This window comes from Peromyscus maniculatus, chromosome 2, assembly GCF_049852395.1.
Source record: "Peromyscus maniculatus bairdii isolate BWxNUB_F1_BW_parent chromosome 2, HU_Pman_BW_mat_3.1, whole genome shotgun sequence".
Lineage (NCBI taxonomy): Eukaryota > Metazoa > Chordata > Mammalia > Rodentia > Cricetidae > Peromyscus > Peromyscus maniculatus.
Window position 1 is genome coordinate 135,589,083 of NC_134853.1, and position 17,109 is coordinate 135,606,191.

At 45.5% G+C, this 17,109-nt stretch overlaps 1 protein-coding gene across 1 annotated transcript in view; it reads right to left on the reverse strand.

The window, feature by feature from the left end:
* Positions 1–13,532, reverse strand: part of Akr1a1 (aldo-keto reductase family 1 member A1) — a 28,944-nt gene extending 15,412 nt beyond the window's left edge. Inside the window, exon 1 of the mRNA XM_076564814.1 lies at positions 13,513–13,532. The gene's annotated coding sequence lies outside the window, so the exon portion shown is untranslated. The remainder of the gene's footprint in view (positions 1–13,512) is intronic.
* Between the last annotated feature and the right edge of the window lie 3,577 nt (positions 13,533–17,109).

The following is a 17,109-nucleotide window of genomic DNA, read 5'->3' on the forward strand; positions in this document are numbered from 1 at the left end:
TGAGTTGAAGGCCAGCCTGGTCTACAGAACAAGTCCCAGGACAGTCAGCGCTACACAGAGAAACCCTGTCTCAAAAAAAGAACAACAAAATTACAAATATGAAATAGTCCTGTCAATTTGAATTGAATTCTGCATTTAGGTTTTCTTTTCCTTGGCAGAAGTGGGCAAGATTCAGGGTTATCTGGGTATAGCTCTTGTCTTTCCCCCTACCTGTCTCCTCTGCACTTCATCTCTCCTCCCTTTAGGAATCAGTCCATCCCTCCTGCCCATTACTTCCCACCTACTTTCTGAAGTAATATCTTCATAAACCAAATTGCCACTCCAGGGATGGTGTTAATAGGCCAGTGACATGCCAGCTGAGAATGAATGCACCAAGACAGAAAACAAAAGCAGAAAATGTATTAAGTACACTGTGGTACATCCCCAGTGGACAAGAGAGTACAAACTTGGCAGCAGAGGCATTTTAAGAACTAACTTTCCCAGAGGCATTTCTGTGAGGGCTGTCAGATGATGTTTCAGTGTCAGGGAATCTCTGCTATTCAGATCTAACAGATGGGATACCCCTGTGCACTCATATGTGAATTATTAGGTGAACATTATTTTTTTTTTTTTTTTTGGTTTTTCGAGACAGGGTTTCTCTGTGTAGCTTTGCGCCTTTTCCTGGAACTCACTTGGTAGCCCAGGCTGGCCTCGAACTCACAGAGATCCGCCTGCCTCTGCCTCCCGAGTGCTGGGATTAAAGGCGTGCGCCACCAACGCCCGGCTAGGTGAACATTATTTTGAACCTCATTATTTTGCCAAGGAGTAAGCTTTACAGAGTAGGTTATCTGTTTTAGGGACTGTGCAAGGCAAGCATTGGTCATAGTGTGTGTGTGTGTGTGTGTGTGTGTGTGTGTGTGTGTAACTTCTGATAGCCTGAGCCTGTTTATTAAAGGCAGGGCTTGTTAAGGTTATCTCCTTCTGGATCTGTCAGAATCAGCAGAGACCTTACTCTGAGCTCAACCCACTTTGAAATAAACTATTCTGAGGCTAGAATAGTTTAGCACAGCCATCCCTCCCAGAGCAGTGTCCATACAGATGTCCAATATGTCACTCTATCATAGTAATGGCAATTAGGAGCCAGGTATGGTGGCATATGCTTAAAACCCCAACACTCTGGATAAGGACTGAGGCAGGAGAATTGACCTAAGTTTAAGGTCAATCTGGGCTACAAAGTTTCTAGGCCTGAACAACAGTGAAACCCTGTCTCAAAAAATAAGTAAATTTACGAGGCAGTTGTGGTGCACGCCTTTAATCTCAGCACTTGAAAGGCAGAGGCAGGCAGATTCTGTGAGTTTGAGGCCAGCTTTGTCTACAGAGTGAGTTCCAGGACAGCCAAGGCTACATACAGAGAAACCCTGTCTTGAAAAACAAAACAAGGGGCTGGGGATTTAGCTCAGTGGTAGAGCGCTTGCCTAGCAAGCACAAGGCCCTAAGTTCTATCCTCAGCTCTGAAAAAAAAAGAAAAGAAAAACAAAAAGTAAATTCAGATTCCACTTCATTGTATCAGAATTTAGAATCCCTCAAGCACATCTTAGCCCTGCAGATTTACCATCAAGAGACACATACTATATTTCCCATTGAGTGGCCCCTGCAGGTGTCAAACAGGGAAGTGAGCTTCAAGAAGAGACAAGAATGAAAACCCTGTGCAGATTGATTTCATCAACCTGGATCATTCATTCGGTGAGTCTAATGCCTGGTAGTTCACTGTCATCAGACTTAAACAGAGTATAATTTGGGGAGTGGTTTCCAGGCAACCATCAGTCCAATCAGTCCATTCCAGGTGCACAATAAAGCTTAAGGTGTCACTATATCATGAAGGTGGGTTCTATAGCTAACAGGCCTAGAGTCTAGTGTGGTCTCTGACTGAAAGCATAGATGTCAGCAGGCCATAAAGTACATGTGACATCTCCCCTAAGGATGGGTAATGTTCTAGGGAGGGGAGAGTCTGGGATAACCATTATGGGGAATTTGGATTAGGGTCTGCCTCTATAGCAAAAGATGGGCAAGGTCTGTCTCCACCTATAGCAAAGTGGTCACTAGGGGGTCAAAAAAAACGGCTTGGCTTTTCTGGATGGAATTTGATTTTTATCTCCTCCACTGATGAGACACCCCTGCATAATTAACATTCCTGGTTCTGTTAGTGCTTCTCTGTGAGTACAAGGACTTTTGCAACCCCAGCATTCCATCTTAGTACTTCCAACATCTTCTGCAAGGTCTAGTGGGCTCTCTTTTCTTTTTCCTGCTGAATCTGGCTTCTTAAAAGTCTGAAGTCCAACAATCAGTAGTGACCTTGCCAACTAATGAAGTGCTGAGTCATTGCTGTAACCCAGATGCCTCCTGTCCCAACTCGGAGACTACAAAATGTCACGGGTGAAGTGCAACCCCAGCCCACCAAGGATTTTTCTAGTTGGGTTGGATGTGTATTGTTTACGAGAACTAATCGGTTTGCTGAGGAATGTGGTGGATCAGGTCTCTAATCCCAGTACTTGGAAATTGGAGGAGGCAAGAATGTCAGTAGCTCAAGATCAGCCTTGGCTATATAACAAGTGAGAGGCAAAGCTGGCTTCATGAGACCCTGACATAAAATAAATAAATAAAAATCATAATTTTGAATGATATAGTTCATGATTTGGGGAATTACCCTAGTTTGCTTTCTATTCCTATAAGACTCTGATCAAAACAAACTTGGGGAGGAAAACGTTTATTTCATCTTACACTTCCATGCCACAGTCTATCACTGAATGAAGTCAGAACAGGAACTCAAGCAGGAACCTGGAGGCAGGAACTGAAGCAGAAGCCAGGGAGAACCATGGTCTTACAGATACAATCTGGCTTACAGATACAATCTGGCTTACAGATACAGCCCAGGAACACCTGGTCAGTGTTGCTACCATGCACAGAGGGTTGCAGCCTCTCACATGATCATTAATCAAGAGAGCACCCCCCACAGACATGCCCACAGGCCAATCTGATGGGGGCAATCCCTCAACTGTGAGGGTCCCTCTTTGGGGGGGGGGCTCTTACTTGTTGTGTCAAGCTGACAAAAACTAACCTGCTGCAGAATATTTGTTTACATTGTAAAGATGTGTCCCTGCCTAAGGCATCTTCTGATTGGATTAGTGAAGTAAAAGGTAGCTATATAAAGAACATCTAGGCAGGAGAGAATAGGCAGGACTTCCAGGTAGAAAGAGAGAAACTGGGAGGAGGAATCTAGGCATGCAATTTCGCCAGCAGACTCAGAGCAAGTCGGCTATGCTGTACTAAAAAGCGGTAACCGCTGGGCGGTGGTGGCACACGCTTTTAATCCCAGCACTCGGGAGGCAGAGGCAGGCAGATCTCTGTGAGTTTGAGGCCAGCATGGTCTACAGAGTGAGTTCCAGGAAAGGCGAAAAGCTACACAGAGAAATCCTGTCTTGGGAAAACTGAAAAGAAGGAGGAGGAGGAGAAGAAGAAGAAGAAGTAGAAGTAGTAACCATGTGGCAGAATATAGATTTAAAAATATGGGTTAATTGGGCTGGAGAGATGGCTCAGAGGTTAAGAGCCCTAGCTGTTCTTCCAGAGGTCCTGAGTTCAATTCCCAGCAACTACACGGTGGCTCACAACCATCTGTAATGAGATCTGGTGCCCTCTTCTGGCCTGCAGACAGAACACTGTATATGTAATAAAGAAATAAAGCTCAAAAAAATATGGGTTAATTAAGCTATAAGAGGTAGTTGGGAAAAAGCCTAAGCTGAGGCTAAGCTTTCATAATTAATAATAAGTCTCCGAGTCATCATTGTGGACTAGTGGTCCAAAGATAGTTAGACAAGAAAGCTTGCTACACTAACCAGCACAGACACATAGTGTCTGCTTAAAATAATTGCCATTGCAGCCGAGCGGTGGTGGCACACGCCTTTAATCCCAGCACTCGGGAGGCAGAGGCAGGTGGACTCTGTGAGTTCGAGACCAGCCTGGTCTACAAAGCGAGTTCCAGAACAACCAGGGCTGTTACACAGAGAAATCTTGTCTTGAAAAACAAAACAAACAAACAAACAAACAAAATGTCATTGCTTTAACAAAGCTCTATTTCTGTCCTCTGAGTATTACCAGAGATTTTAGATAAAAACCTGGGCCCTAGCAGCCCCAACAAGCTAAGTTCAGCCACTTGTCCCCAGTACATCAATTAAATGTACAAGTGGGCTCAGTGAGTAAAAGCACTATAACATGTTGAAATAACATGATGTATTTAACTGTGGAGGAGGAAAAAGGGGTGAGACTTTTATATATCTAGGCAGATAGTATCAGCCTTTAGCAAGAGTGTCCCTGTAAAGGAGTAGGGTGAAGAGCAACTGGCAGTTATTTTTGGTCATTTTAACCAAGCCTCCAGGAGCACTTTTTCTTTTGAGGCTGGGCTGATAGCTGTATTGCAGGAAGGCAAGGGAAGAGAGGATAGGGCTGGGACAGAAGAGGCTGTGCCTGAAAGGTGTCCCTGCAGGCCGGGGGAGCAGTTTGGAAGTCTATGGATTGAATTAATGTACTGGAAGTAAAGCCAGCTTTTAAAAGCCAGTCAAGGCCGGGCGTGGTGGCGCACGCCTTTAATCCCAGCACTTGGGAGGCAGAGGCAGGCGGATCTTTGTGAGTTCGAGGCCAGCCTGGGCTACCAAGTGAGCTCCAGGAAAGGCGCAAAGCTACACAGAGAAACCCTGTCTCGAAAAAAAAAAAACCAAAAAAAAAAAAAAATAAAAAAAAAAAAAAAAAAATAAAAGCCAGTCAAAGCTGGGATGGGCTGGTGTCAGAAGCACCAGTCTTAAACTGAGAATTAGTTAAGGTCTCCTGGCATCAGCTCTGGGGGTTGGGCAGCCTCAGACAAGCCCTGTTGAGGGTAGGAGGACGGTCCATCCACTGAGAGAGGCCTCAGCCTACCCAGAGGGAGCTGGGATAGTTGCTTTGGATTTGAAGCATCAAGGCACAATTGCTTAGCTAAGGCTGTGGGTGGGAAGGGGCAGAGAGATTTGGTAAATCCTGCAGTGAGCTAGATAGAGGAGGAAAAGAAAAGAAAAAAAAAAAGCGTAAAAGTCCTGGGAGCGGGATTGGTACCTGAAAGAGTAAGATGAGAAGCAGAGCTGGGTGGTGGTGGCATATGTCTTTGATCCTAGCACTGGGGAGGCTAGAGGCAGGAGGATCTCTGTGAGTTCAAGGCCAGCCTGATCTACACAATGAGTTCCAGGACAGCCAGGACTGTTACACAGAGAAACCCTGTCTTGAAAAACCAAAACAAAAAACAAAAACAAAAACAACAACAAAAAAAAAAAAGAAAGAAAGATAAAAAGAAGTAGAAAAAGTCTATCTATAGGAAATTTCTTGCTGCTTGTCATTTTGGGTTCTTCTACGATGTTATCAAGATCTTTGAGAATTTGGAAGTCAAACACCCCATTTTTTCAGCTATTGGGTCAGTTTAAACTGGAACCAGGCTGAGTAATCACTTTACCCTTGAGGCACAGTTTAGAAAGGAGGAAGTTTAAGCTTTAATTTTGAAAAACTTGGACCCCATGCTGTTAAGGGGAGCCCAGGGTGGTCTGAGGATTCCAGCCCCACTGGATTTCAGCATGCCCAGGAGGATTTCGGGCAGCAGCAGAACCTCTCTGGGAGAGGGAGGAAAGGGCACGAAGCAATGGCAGCAGACCTTGACCACACCAAGCTTCTAGCTGGGCAGTGCCCAGGGGACTGTCTCACAGGCACCTTGGAGGGGAAACAGAAGACAGAAGGGATCCTGTGTCATTTATAGGGGTATATATGAGTCCAGTGTGGGTGAGAGCACAGGAGGCAAGACTCCAGGTCCTTAGAAGCTAAAGAAAGGAAGCAAGAGAGAGAAATCTCCTGATGATTACCCAGAGGGCACTCGGAGGTTCAGACATGCTAAACAACACTGCATGTAATTTTGGGTGTCTGTAGAGTCACCCTGGCCTGGACCTGGAAGTCCCAACAAGCAGACAATCATGCAATCAAAAGGTGAGGCTGGGAGGAAGGATAGGGGAGGACAGAATGAAAGCCAGGGTCTAGGAGTTATGCCTGAGATGAGCTGCCAGCACCTGATGCTTTCTGGACTGCAAAGAGGTCTTTGCTCCAAGCCCCTGTCCTCACACATGGCACCAAATGTAAGAAGAGAGAGAAGGTGGCTCTGGAGGAGCGACACGTTCATTTCAGAATAAACCTGAGAAGGGTTCTCATCACAGGGAAGAGTGGACTTCTCTAATGTGTGAGGATTTTAGTCAGATCTGAGGTGAGGGGGCTGAGTTCCTTCCTATCCAGCCACACAGTGTTAATGTTCAACTAGGACATTTGGGTTTGATATTGTTTTGACTTAGGTGCTATTCCAGCTAGCAAGTGCTCCCAGGAGGGGAGGGAGCTGGAATGGAGTTGCCTTTGAGCCTTGCTCTTGTTCCGACCACGCACATACAGCGAAGGCTGAGAACCTGTGTCTGAAGCCCAGGATGTACCTTGTGGAAACAACTGACTCCCATAAGCTGTCTGCCGACCTCCACATGCACACTCTGACACACTTACCGACATAAACACGCACACACGGAAATAAATGTAGTAATTCTTTTACATTTTTAACAAAAATAAAAAAATAATTTAAAACTTTTTAACATGTGCATATGTTTGGGTATGTATACTACATACATGAAGGTGCCTGCAGAGACCAGAGAGGGTGTTGGCTCTTTTGGAGCTAAGTTGTTTTGAGCCTCCTGACTCGATGCTGGGGACAGATCTCCTGTCCTCCGGAAGGGCAGCAAGTGTTCTCAACTGATGAGTCAGTCCTCCAGCCCCATAGAAATGATTCTTGCTCACGCCTTTAATCCCAGCCCTTGGGAGGCAAAGGCAGGTGGATCTCGTTGAGTAGACAGCCAGCCTGGTCTACAGAGTGAGTTCTAGGACAGCTAGAATTACACAGAGAAATTGTGCCCTGGAAACGTGCCCCCACTCCCCACCCTATCTCTACGCCCCCCCCAAAAAAAAACCCGGAAAAATTAAGGAGACATAGGAAGGAAAGGGAAACCATGAGAAAAATAAAATAAAACAGCGTAGTGGTACATGCCTTCAACTCCAGGAGGAATTCAAGAAACAAACAGATCTCTGAGTTCAAGGCCAGCCTGGTATACATAGGGAGTTCCAGGCCAGTCAGAGTTATATAGCTGAGGCCTTGTGTTAAAAAAAAAAGAAAAGAAAGAAAGGAAGGAAGGAAGGAAGGAAGGAAGGAAGGGAAAAAAGGGAGGAGGGAGAGGATAAGAAAAAGAGGAGGAAAAAGAGAAGGAGGAGAGGGGGAGGAGGAGGGGGAGGAGGAGGGGGAGAAGGGCTTGCTTGTTCTGCTGACGGAGTCAGAAACTTTGGACCAACCTGCCCATGAAGACAACACGTGTTCCCCTGAGTCTTTGAGGATAAGAAAGTCTTACACAGCTACAAACTAAACCCTAACAAGCTGTGATCTGTCAGAGTATACCTGGACTTAACTAGAATCATGTTGATGATGAAAACTAAGGACTTGAGGTGCTACATATATAGAAAGGATGCTCCTTTTACTAATTTCATTTATTTATTTATTAAGATTTATTTATTTATTATGTATACAGTGAGTGTTCAGCCTACAGGCCAGAAGAGGGCACCAGATCTCATTGTAGATGGTTGTGAGCCACCATGTGGTTGCTGGGGAATTGAACTCAGGACCTCTGGAAGAACAGCCAGTGCTCTTAACCTCTGAGCCATCTCTCCAGCTCCAATTTCATTTATTTTTAAGGTGGGCAGTGGTGGTGCACACTTTTAATCCCAGAATTTGGAAAGCAGAGGCAGGCAGATCTCTGATCTACAGAGCCAGTTCCAGGATATCCAGGGCTACACATTTTTTGGGGGCATGGGGTGGGGGATGTTTTAGGACAGGGAGTGTTTTAGGACAGGGTTTCTCTGTGGAGCCCTGGCTGTCCTGGAACTTGCAGACCAAGCTGGCCTCGAATTCACAGAGATCCTCTCACCTCCGACTCCCAAGTGCTGGGATTAGAGGCGTGCAAACTCCTGCCTTAATTTTTCCTCTTGAGAAGAGATCTCACTATGTATCCCCGGCAGGTCTGAAACTCCCTGTGTAGACTTTAACTGAGATTCTCCTGCCTCTGCGGCGAGCTCCTCGGCCAGTGAGGAAGAACGACCACCACTCGAGGATTCTTCTCAGATCACACTTTATTGGAGCGCCTCTTGATTAAGGGAGAGCTGGAGGTGAGGGGCCCTAAGAACTAAATTGCAGCTGCTTATATGAGGATTCAAGCAAACGGGTCAGTCCGTGATTGGATCCCGCCAGAATGCGAGCACAGGGAGCCACGGGATAGGCTGAGGACATAGAGCCAATTACCATATACACGCATGCGCGGGCCTCCGGACACGTAGTCCTAGGAGCATAGCCAAATATGGAGTTGTTTACAGCTGGGCTACCAGGAAGTCGGCGCCATCTAAAATGGCGGCTCCCTGCATGCCTCTGCCTCCTAATTGCTAGGATCACAAGCCTGAGCCACCATGTGTGGTTTCCCTGTTCATTTTTATTTATTTATTGTAGTGCTGGGGAAGCCTCTGAGCCACACCCCTAGCCTTCAAGGGCTCACAGATGGTGGGAAATGGAGAGCATTCAGTGCCCATCTTAGCGTTCCTTAAACCAGAGTGAGTGATTCTTGCAGGCATTTTGTTGTCTTTTCCCTGATTCCATATGCATTAAAGTTCTCATTTTGTTTTGTTTTGTTTGTTGTTTTTGAGAGAAGGTCTCTCACTATGTAGCCTTGGCTGGCTTGGAACTCTGTATGTAGACCAGCCTGGCCTCCAACTAGCCCAGGTGTTCTCAACCTGTGAGGGGTCAGATATCCTACATATTAGATATTTGCATTACAATTCATAACAGCAGGGCTGGAGAGATGGCTCAGAGGTTAAGAGCTGAGTTCAATTCCCAGCAACCACATGGTGGCTCACAACCATCTAGTGCCCTCTTCTGGCGTGCAGGCATACATGTGGACAAAATACTGTATCCATAATAAATAAATAAATCTTAAAAAAAAAAAAAAAACCAATTCATAACAGCAGCAAAATTACAGTTATGAAGTAGCAACTTAATTGTTTTATGGGTGGGGGTCACCACAACATGAGGACCTGTTTTAGAGGGTGGCAGCATTAGGTAGTTTGAAGACCAATGCTAACAAACATCAGTCTGTCTCCTCCTCCTCCTGAATGCAAGGTTAAAGGGGTGAGGTATCCTATTTTTAATTTTTAATTGTATTGTCATTTTTGTTTTGTGTATGTGTATGTCAGGTGTTGGTTCTCTCCATTTACCATATATAACCTGGGGACTAAACTTGGCTTGTCTGTCTTGGCACCTGGGGCCTTTTTCTAGTTTTTTAGTAACAAGGTCTCAACCAGCCTGGCCTTGGACTCAACAGCCTCCTGCCTTAGCCTCCTGCTGGTACTACAGACATATGCCCCTGATCAAAGGGCACTTTTATATTCTGCATTATAAAGATACATCTGTGCTCCAAACTGTAAAGGGAACCTGTATGTACATTTGATTAATAGATTAGTAAGTACACACCATTGGTGGTTTCTTTGTTCTAAGTCAGCCCTGGTGCTCCTGGAGGAGTACAAGGTTGAAATCATCAGACATGAAGTACCCTCAGTGGTTCAAGAAGTGCCTGAGGGCAAGAGCAAGCCAATATTCCAGCAGCTGGCACCAGTGGGTTCCACACACAACAAAGGTGGGACGCAAAGGTGGGAGGAAGACATGCTGTGGGGGGTGCGGTGGCGGCGGCGGCAGCGGGGTGGGGTGGGGGGTGGGGGGTGGGGTGGGGGGTGGGGTGGGGGGGTGGGATGATGAGAGGGAACATGACCATGGATGCAAGTATGAAATTGGTTTTTGTTTTGTTTTGTTTTTCCGGAGCTGAGGACTGAACCAGGGCCTTGCGCTTGCTAGGCAAGCGCGCTACAACTGAGCTAAATCCCCAACCCCGAAATTGTTTATTTTTAAGTGCCTGAGATATTGGTGAGATGGCTCAGGGCGGGTAACCCTGCTTCCTGTGTAAACCTGAAGGCTTGAGCTTGTTTTTCTAGAGTTTACCCAGGTAAGGAGAGAACCAGCTCCACACGGGGGTCCTCTGACCTCCACATGCATACTGTGCACCTCCCATACGCATACACCTCCACAGTGATAGTAAATACAAAAATTAGAAATTGGAACCAAAGTGTCTCATTCCCAAATACACACAGAATAAGAGGCGGCTGTAAGGGGCTGGAGAGATGGCTCAGCAGTTAGGAACTCTGGCTGCTCTTCCAGAGGACCCGGGTTCAACTCCCAGCACCCCCATGGCTGTTCACACCTGTCTGTAACTCCAGTTCCAGGTGATCTGATACCTTCACACCAATACGCATAAAGATAAAGTTAAATAAATTATTATTTGAAAAGACATGACTGCAAGGCATGAGAACAAGAGAAGCACACATATCACAAGTCAGGCGGCTGACCGTCTAACTAGAGTTTTGTTCCCTAGCCTTCTCTTCACACAGTGTACAAATATCTCACAACAGAGAAGCAAGGCTGAACTCTGCAATGGATGACTGCTTTTTCTCCTCCACCTCTTTCTCCCTATAACCTCTACCGGCTGGAGTGGAAATGGAAGGCAGTTTCTTGTTGGTTTGGTGTGTAGGTATGTGTTCCTTTGCCGATAGGATGCGTACGTGTAGAGGCCAGAAGTCAGCATTTCCTTCCACCTTATGGTTTTTGAGAGTCTCACTGGATTTGGAGCTCACCCAACTGGCTAGGCTGGCTGTCCAGCAAGTGTCACAGATCCTCTTTTCTCTACTTTACCATATAGACCGAGATGGCCTTGAACTCAGCGATCTGCCTGCCCCTGTCTCCCAAACTGTGGGATTAAAAGCATGGGCCACCAAGCCTGGTCCTTGTTTGTTTTATTGAGACAAGGTCTCATGTAGCTGAGGCTGGCATGGAACTCCTGATCTTCTTGCCTCTACCTCCCAAGATCTAGAATTACAGGCCTACATCGGGAACACAGAAATGAGTATAGAGCTGAGAGAAGGCGTCTTACAGACTGCACAAGCTGTGTTCCTGTTTACACAGCCTGGATTGCCTGGCCTTTATGACAAAGCAAAGTTTAGGAAACAACAACATGTCTTAATTCTGGAAAGACAAACTGTACTAACAGAGAGCTAGTTATGAGATCAATCATGGGACCTAGAGTGGTCTCGAAATCAAGTTAGGTATGAAGTCACTCAGAAAGCTGCCACTATACCTCGGGAGCTGTGTCTCCTGACCGTGAGAACGCTCCTAGGTGGATAACAGTCCTTGAAGTTGCAGATAGGTTGTGCCATTACAAAATAAGGCATCAGGGCATCCCCATAGGTACTAAAGAGGTAGTGAACCCCTTGGCTTCACTACCTTGTGACCTTGCCCCTAGTCCTCTCTTTGTGAGCTACTTAAAAGACCATGAGGTAGGGCCAGGCGGTGGTGGCGCATGCCTTTAATCCCAGCACTCGGGAGGCAGAGGCAGGAGGATCTCTGTGAGTTCGAGGCCATCCTGGGCTACCAAGTGAGTCCCAGGAAAGGCGCAAAGCTACACAGAGAAACCCTGTCTCAAAAAACCAAAAAAAAAGACCATGAGGTAAAACACCCTAAAAGAGAGATCCAGTCCACCATGATTCTGGAGGAAAATGTTATCTTTACCCCATAAATATGCCACCTACCTCATAAACAGTCACTTAAAAAACTCTCCAATGCAGAACCCATTCTGCTACCATCCCTCATTTGGGATAGCCCACTTCCATCTCTCTTGGGAAGGCTTTCTTGGACTTGCTAAATAAACTTCTGCTTAATCTGTCTGCTCTCTCAGCTGAATTATTTCCAGAAGACAGGAACTGACAGAACCCCTCTAACACCAGCATGTCCGGCATCACCAAGACAGACAGAAATCCTGCTTTGTTTTGTTTTTTGAGACAGAGTTTCTCCGTGTAAGAGCCCTGGCTGTCCTGAAAGTCATTTTGTGGACCAGGCTGGCCTCTAATTCACAGAGATCCGCCTGCCTTTACCTCCCAAGTGCTGGGATTACAGGCATGTGCCACCACAACTGGTTTCTTTTTTGAAACAGGGTTTCTCTGTGTAGCCCTGGCTGTTATGGAGGTTGCTCTGTAGACCAAGCTGACCTCATAGAGCTCTGCCTGCCTAAAAACTGTTGTTTGTCTATACTTAGATGTGTCTGCATGGGGGTGTGTATGAATGAGTCCAAGTACCCGTGGAAGCCAGAAGAGGAAGTCAGACCCACTGGAGCTGAAGCAACAGGTGGGAAGATTGTTTTGGGCTACAAGTCAGGGAGAATTGGAATAAAACAGTGTCTTCTGGAAGGGACTGCTAAACTCATGAACTCACACTAGCTGTGGTTGTCTGCATAAGACCAAGTCATTCAATATTCTCCCCCGCAGGAAAAAGAGACTCATAAGCACCCACCTCTAACTGAGGAACTATTGACAGTTGATGGCTCTTGGGGGAAGGGGAGTCAGTTTTCTTTAAGGGTGCAGTTCCACACATTTAATACATTCCAGTGGAAGGCCCATGCCCATTAAGTGTATGGGCAACACAAACTGAGCTCAGTGGGTTTGTTAAAAAAAAAAAAAAAAAAAAAAAAAAAAGGCTGGAGAGATGGGTCAGTGGTTAAAAGCAGTGGCTGCTCTTGCAGAGGACCCAACTTTGGTTCCCAGCACCCACATGGTAGCTGACAATCATTTGTAACTCCAGTTGCAGAGGATCTAATGCTCTCTTCAGAGGGCACTACACACATGTGGAACACAGACAAACATTCAGGCAAAACACCCAAACATATAAAATAGATAACCTTAGAAAAATATTACGTGAAGCAGAAGGATCAATGCAAATTCAAGACCAGCCTGGGCTACATACTGAAAGCCTGTCTCCAAACCCCGAAATAAATAAAGTAATAAAAAGAAATTTGGAAAAAAAAACTGTGTTGATATATTTTGGGGTCAAATGAAACAATCAAGAGCACTAGTAGGGCTGGGCGGTGGTGGTGCACGCCTTTAGTCCCAGGACTCATGAGGCAGAGCCAGGTGGATCTCTGTGAGTTGGAGGCCAGCCTGGTCTACAGAGCAAGATCCAGGACAGGCACCAAAACAGAGAAACCCTGTTTCAAAAAAAAAAAAAAAAAAGAGCACTAGTAGGAATTGAATTATAGTCGTTATTATTTGTTATTATTGCTTAGACTTCTGTAAAGTAGCCTGGGTAGAGCTGCCACCTCCTCTCTCTTACTCTCCTCCTTTAAAGTGCGACTTAGCCCGACAGGTCAGGATGATTCAGGAATGCAGGACTCTATATGTAGGCTGTAATTTTCCTCCTTCTACATGAGGGCACACCCGCAGGCACACTCACACATGTAAATACGCACACACCTTTATGTAGAGCTACAGCTACTGGCATCGGAGATGTCCTGGTATCAGGGCAGGAATCAGCCAGAAAGATCCATGCTGAAGTGAGGCAGTGAGAAGACTACAGCCAGCTAAAACCACTGGACTGTGGCTGGAAAGGAGGAAGGAAGGAGAGGGAGTGGGATGGGCAGAGGAGCTGACGAAGCAGGGGAAAAACCACCGAAGGAAGCAGACAGCCTGTCATGGGACAGTTCTGATTTCCTCTCTTCATTTCCTGATTTTACAGACTGCTATTGCACATGTCACCCACAAACAATGCTCTGTTAAAAGTGGGAAGAAGTGATTGAGTTAGCCAGGCATTATGGCATTGTGAATTCAAGGCCAGCCTGGAATACACAGCAAGATCCTATTTTTTTTAAAAGAAATGCTTTCTGGGCTGGAGAGATGGCTCAGACGTTAAGAGCACTGACTGTTCTTCCAGAGGTCCTGAGTTCAATTCCCAGCAACCACAAGGTGACTCACAATCATCTGTAATGAGATCTGGTGCCCTCTTCTGGCCTGCAGACATACAGGCAGACAGAACATTGTATACATAAAAAATAAATAAATCTTAAAAAAAAAAAAGAAATGCTTTCTGTAACTTAGTGGTAGAGTGCTTGCCTAGCATGTACAAGACCCTGAGTTTGCTAAGCATGGTGGTGCACGCCTTTAGTCCCAGTATTTGGGAGGCAGGGGCAGGCAGATCTCCATGAGTTGCAGGCCAGCCTGGTCTACAAAGTGAGTTCCAGGATAGCCAGGGCTACAAAGAGAAACCCCATCTCGAAAAAACACAAAAAACAAAATAAAACAAAAAAATGACCCTGAGTTTAATCCTCTGTACCATGTACATAAAGGCATGATTTATTCATCCAGTGGACAGATATTTAACGATAACTGTCATGTACTGAAAGCTTTCTGGAAGGATAGACAGTTGTCACTCAGGAAATTAAAGGAAGCAGCAATTTAGACAGGACTTATATAACAACTTATGAAGGAATAAAGCAGAATCCTACATTCCAGGAACTATACCTTCTTGAATATGGCAGGAATTAGGCTGGGGATGTAGCTTGATTGGTAGATTGCTTGCCTAACATTCATGAAGCCCTGGGTTCAAACTTAGGTACTAAATAAACCTGCACATGTTCAGTGCCACATGCAGATAATGACTAAAGTCATCCCTTTTTACTTCATGGTAAGTTCCAGCCTGGCCTGGAGTATATAGATCCTGCCTAAAAAGAAAGGAAGGAAGGAAGGAAGGAAGGAAGGAAGGAAGGAAGGAAGGAAGGAAGGAAGGAAGGAAGGAAGGAAGGAAGGACTGGAGAGATGGTTTAATGATAAGAGCAATAGCTGCTCAGAGCTCTTCCAAGTTCAATTCTCAGCGCGCATATGGGGGCTAAGAGCCATCTAGAATAACTCCATTCTAGAGTATCAGACGCCCTCTTCTGGTCTTCAGGGGCAATGATGCATGCATGTACATGGTGTAGAGACATACATGTAGGCAAAATAAACACCCATATGAATAAAGTAAAAACAAACACATATTTTTAAAAAGGGAACATAGGTGACTAGCATAGCTGACACATGATTCTCACTAATAAGGAGGTTGAGACACAGGAACCTGAGGGAAAAAATTAAGCAAATCTATTAGAAAATAAAGGAAAGATTAGGAAGCTTGCTCAGTGGGCAAGACTGTTTGCTCTGCAAGCCTGTGAACCTGAGTTCAAAAACCCAGTGCTTACATAAACCTGGGCATGGCTCTACATGTCTATAGGTCCAGCATTGGGGGTGGGGTGGGGGTGGGGCTAAATCATGAGTGTTTACTGGCCAGCCAGCCTAGAGGAAAAGGCAAGTTTCCAGTTCATCAAAAGACCCTGTTTCAAGGCAATAAGACACAGAGCGATAAAGGAAGTTTCCTAACATCCCATTCTGGCCTCCATAGAAATACATATGGGGGTATACATCAGCCTACTCACCTGCATGTTCTGAGCACACAGATGTTGTGGGATATTGTGTACTGTGTGACAATGTATTGCTATAATTGGTGCGATAAAAAGCTGAATGTCCAGTAGCTAGGTAGGAGGTATAGGCAGGATTTTCGTGGAGAGAAAGGAAGAGGAGATGCGGAGGAGGCACCAATGAGACATGGAGGGAGACATACAGAATAAAAGAAAGGTAAAAAGCCACATGGTAAAACGTAGACTAATAAAAGCAAATTAATTTAAATTATAAGAGCCAACAGGACAAGCCTAAGCTAAGGCCAAACTTTCACAATTAATAAGTTTCTGTGTCCTTATTTGTGAGCCAGTGGCACAAAGAAAAATCTCACTACACACATACACACTGATTTCCAACACACACACTCACACACACCCCATATAGAGCTGGAGAGTTGGCTAAGAATACTCGAAGCTTTTCTAGAGTATCCAAGTTTGGTTCCCAACATCCACATGGTGATTCACAACCATCTGTAACTCCCGTCCCAAGGGATCCAAAGCCATCTTCTGACTCTTCTGATTTTTTTTTTTTTTTTTTTTTTTTTTTTGGTTTTTTTCGAGACAGGGTTTCTCTGTGTAGCTTTGCGCCTTTCCTGGAACTCACTCGGTAGTCCAGGCTGGCCTCGAACTCACAGAGATCCACCTGGCTCTGCCTCCCGAGTGCTGGGATTAAAGGCGTGCGCCACCACCGCCCGGCTTGATTTTTTAAAATAATTTATTTATTTTTATTTTATGTGCATTGGTGTTTTGCCTGCATGTATGTCTGTCTGAGGGTCTCTTGGAAATGGAGTTACAGACAGTTATGAGCTGTCATGTGGGTGCTGGGAATTGAACTCAGTTCCTCTGGAAGAGCAGTCAGTGCTCTTAACCACTGAGCCATCTCTCCAGCCTCCTCTTCTGACTTTTGAGAACACCAGGCATGCATGTGGTGCACATACATACAAGCAGGCTAAGTTAGGCTCACTTTCAAAATAAGGGGAGGAGGGGAAGTAAAAAGGAGCAGTTTATTGCAAGGTATTATAGCTCAATAGGGCTGTTCTTTTGAGAAATATTTAATTCATCCTTTGGATTTTTTTGAGACAGGATCTAACTATGTAGCTCTGGCTGGTCTGGAACTTACTGTGTAGATCAGGCTGACTTCTAATTCATAGAGACACACCCTGCCACTACCTTCTGAGTACTGGGATTAAAGGCAAGTGCCGACACACTCAGCTATTTGTTTTGTTTTGTTTTTCAAGATAGGGTTTCTCTGTGTAGTCCTGGCTGTCTTGGAACTCACTTTGTAGACCAGGTTGGCCTCGAACTCACAGAGATCTGCCTGCCTCTGCCTCCTGAATGCTGGAATTAAAGGCATGTGCTACTACCACCTGGCTAAAAAATGGTTTTTAACAAAATGTATGAGTTTGACTGTTTTGCCTGCATGTATGTATGTGCACCATGTAAGTGTAAGCACCCAAGGAGGCCAGAAAAAGGAGTCAGATCCCCTGGAACAGGAGTTATGGATGGTTGTGAGCTGCCATGTGAATGCTGAGACTCAAACCTGGGTCTTCTGCAAGAGCAGCAAGTGCTCTTAACTGCTGAGCCATCT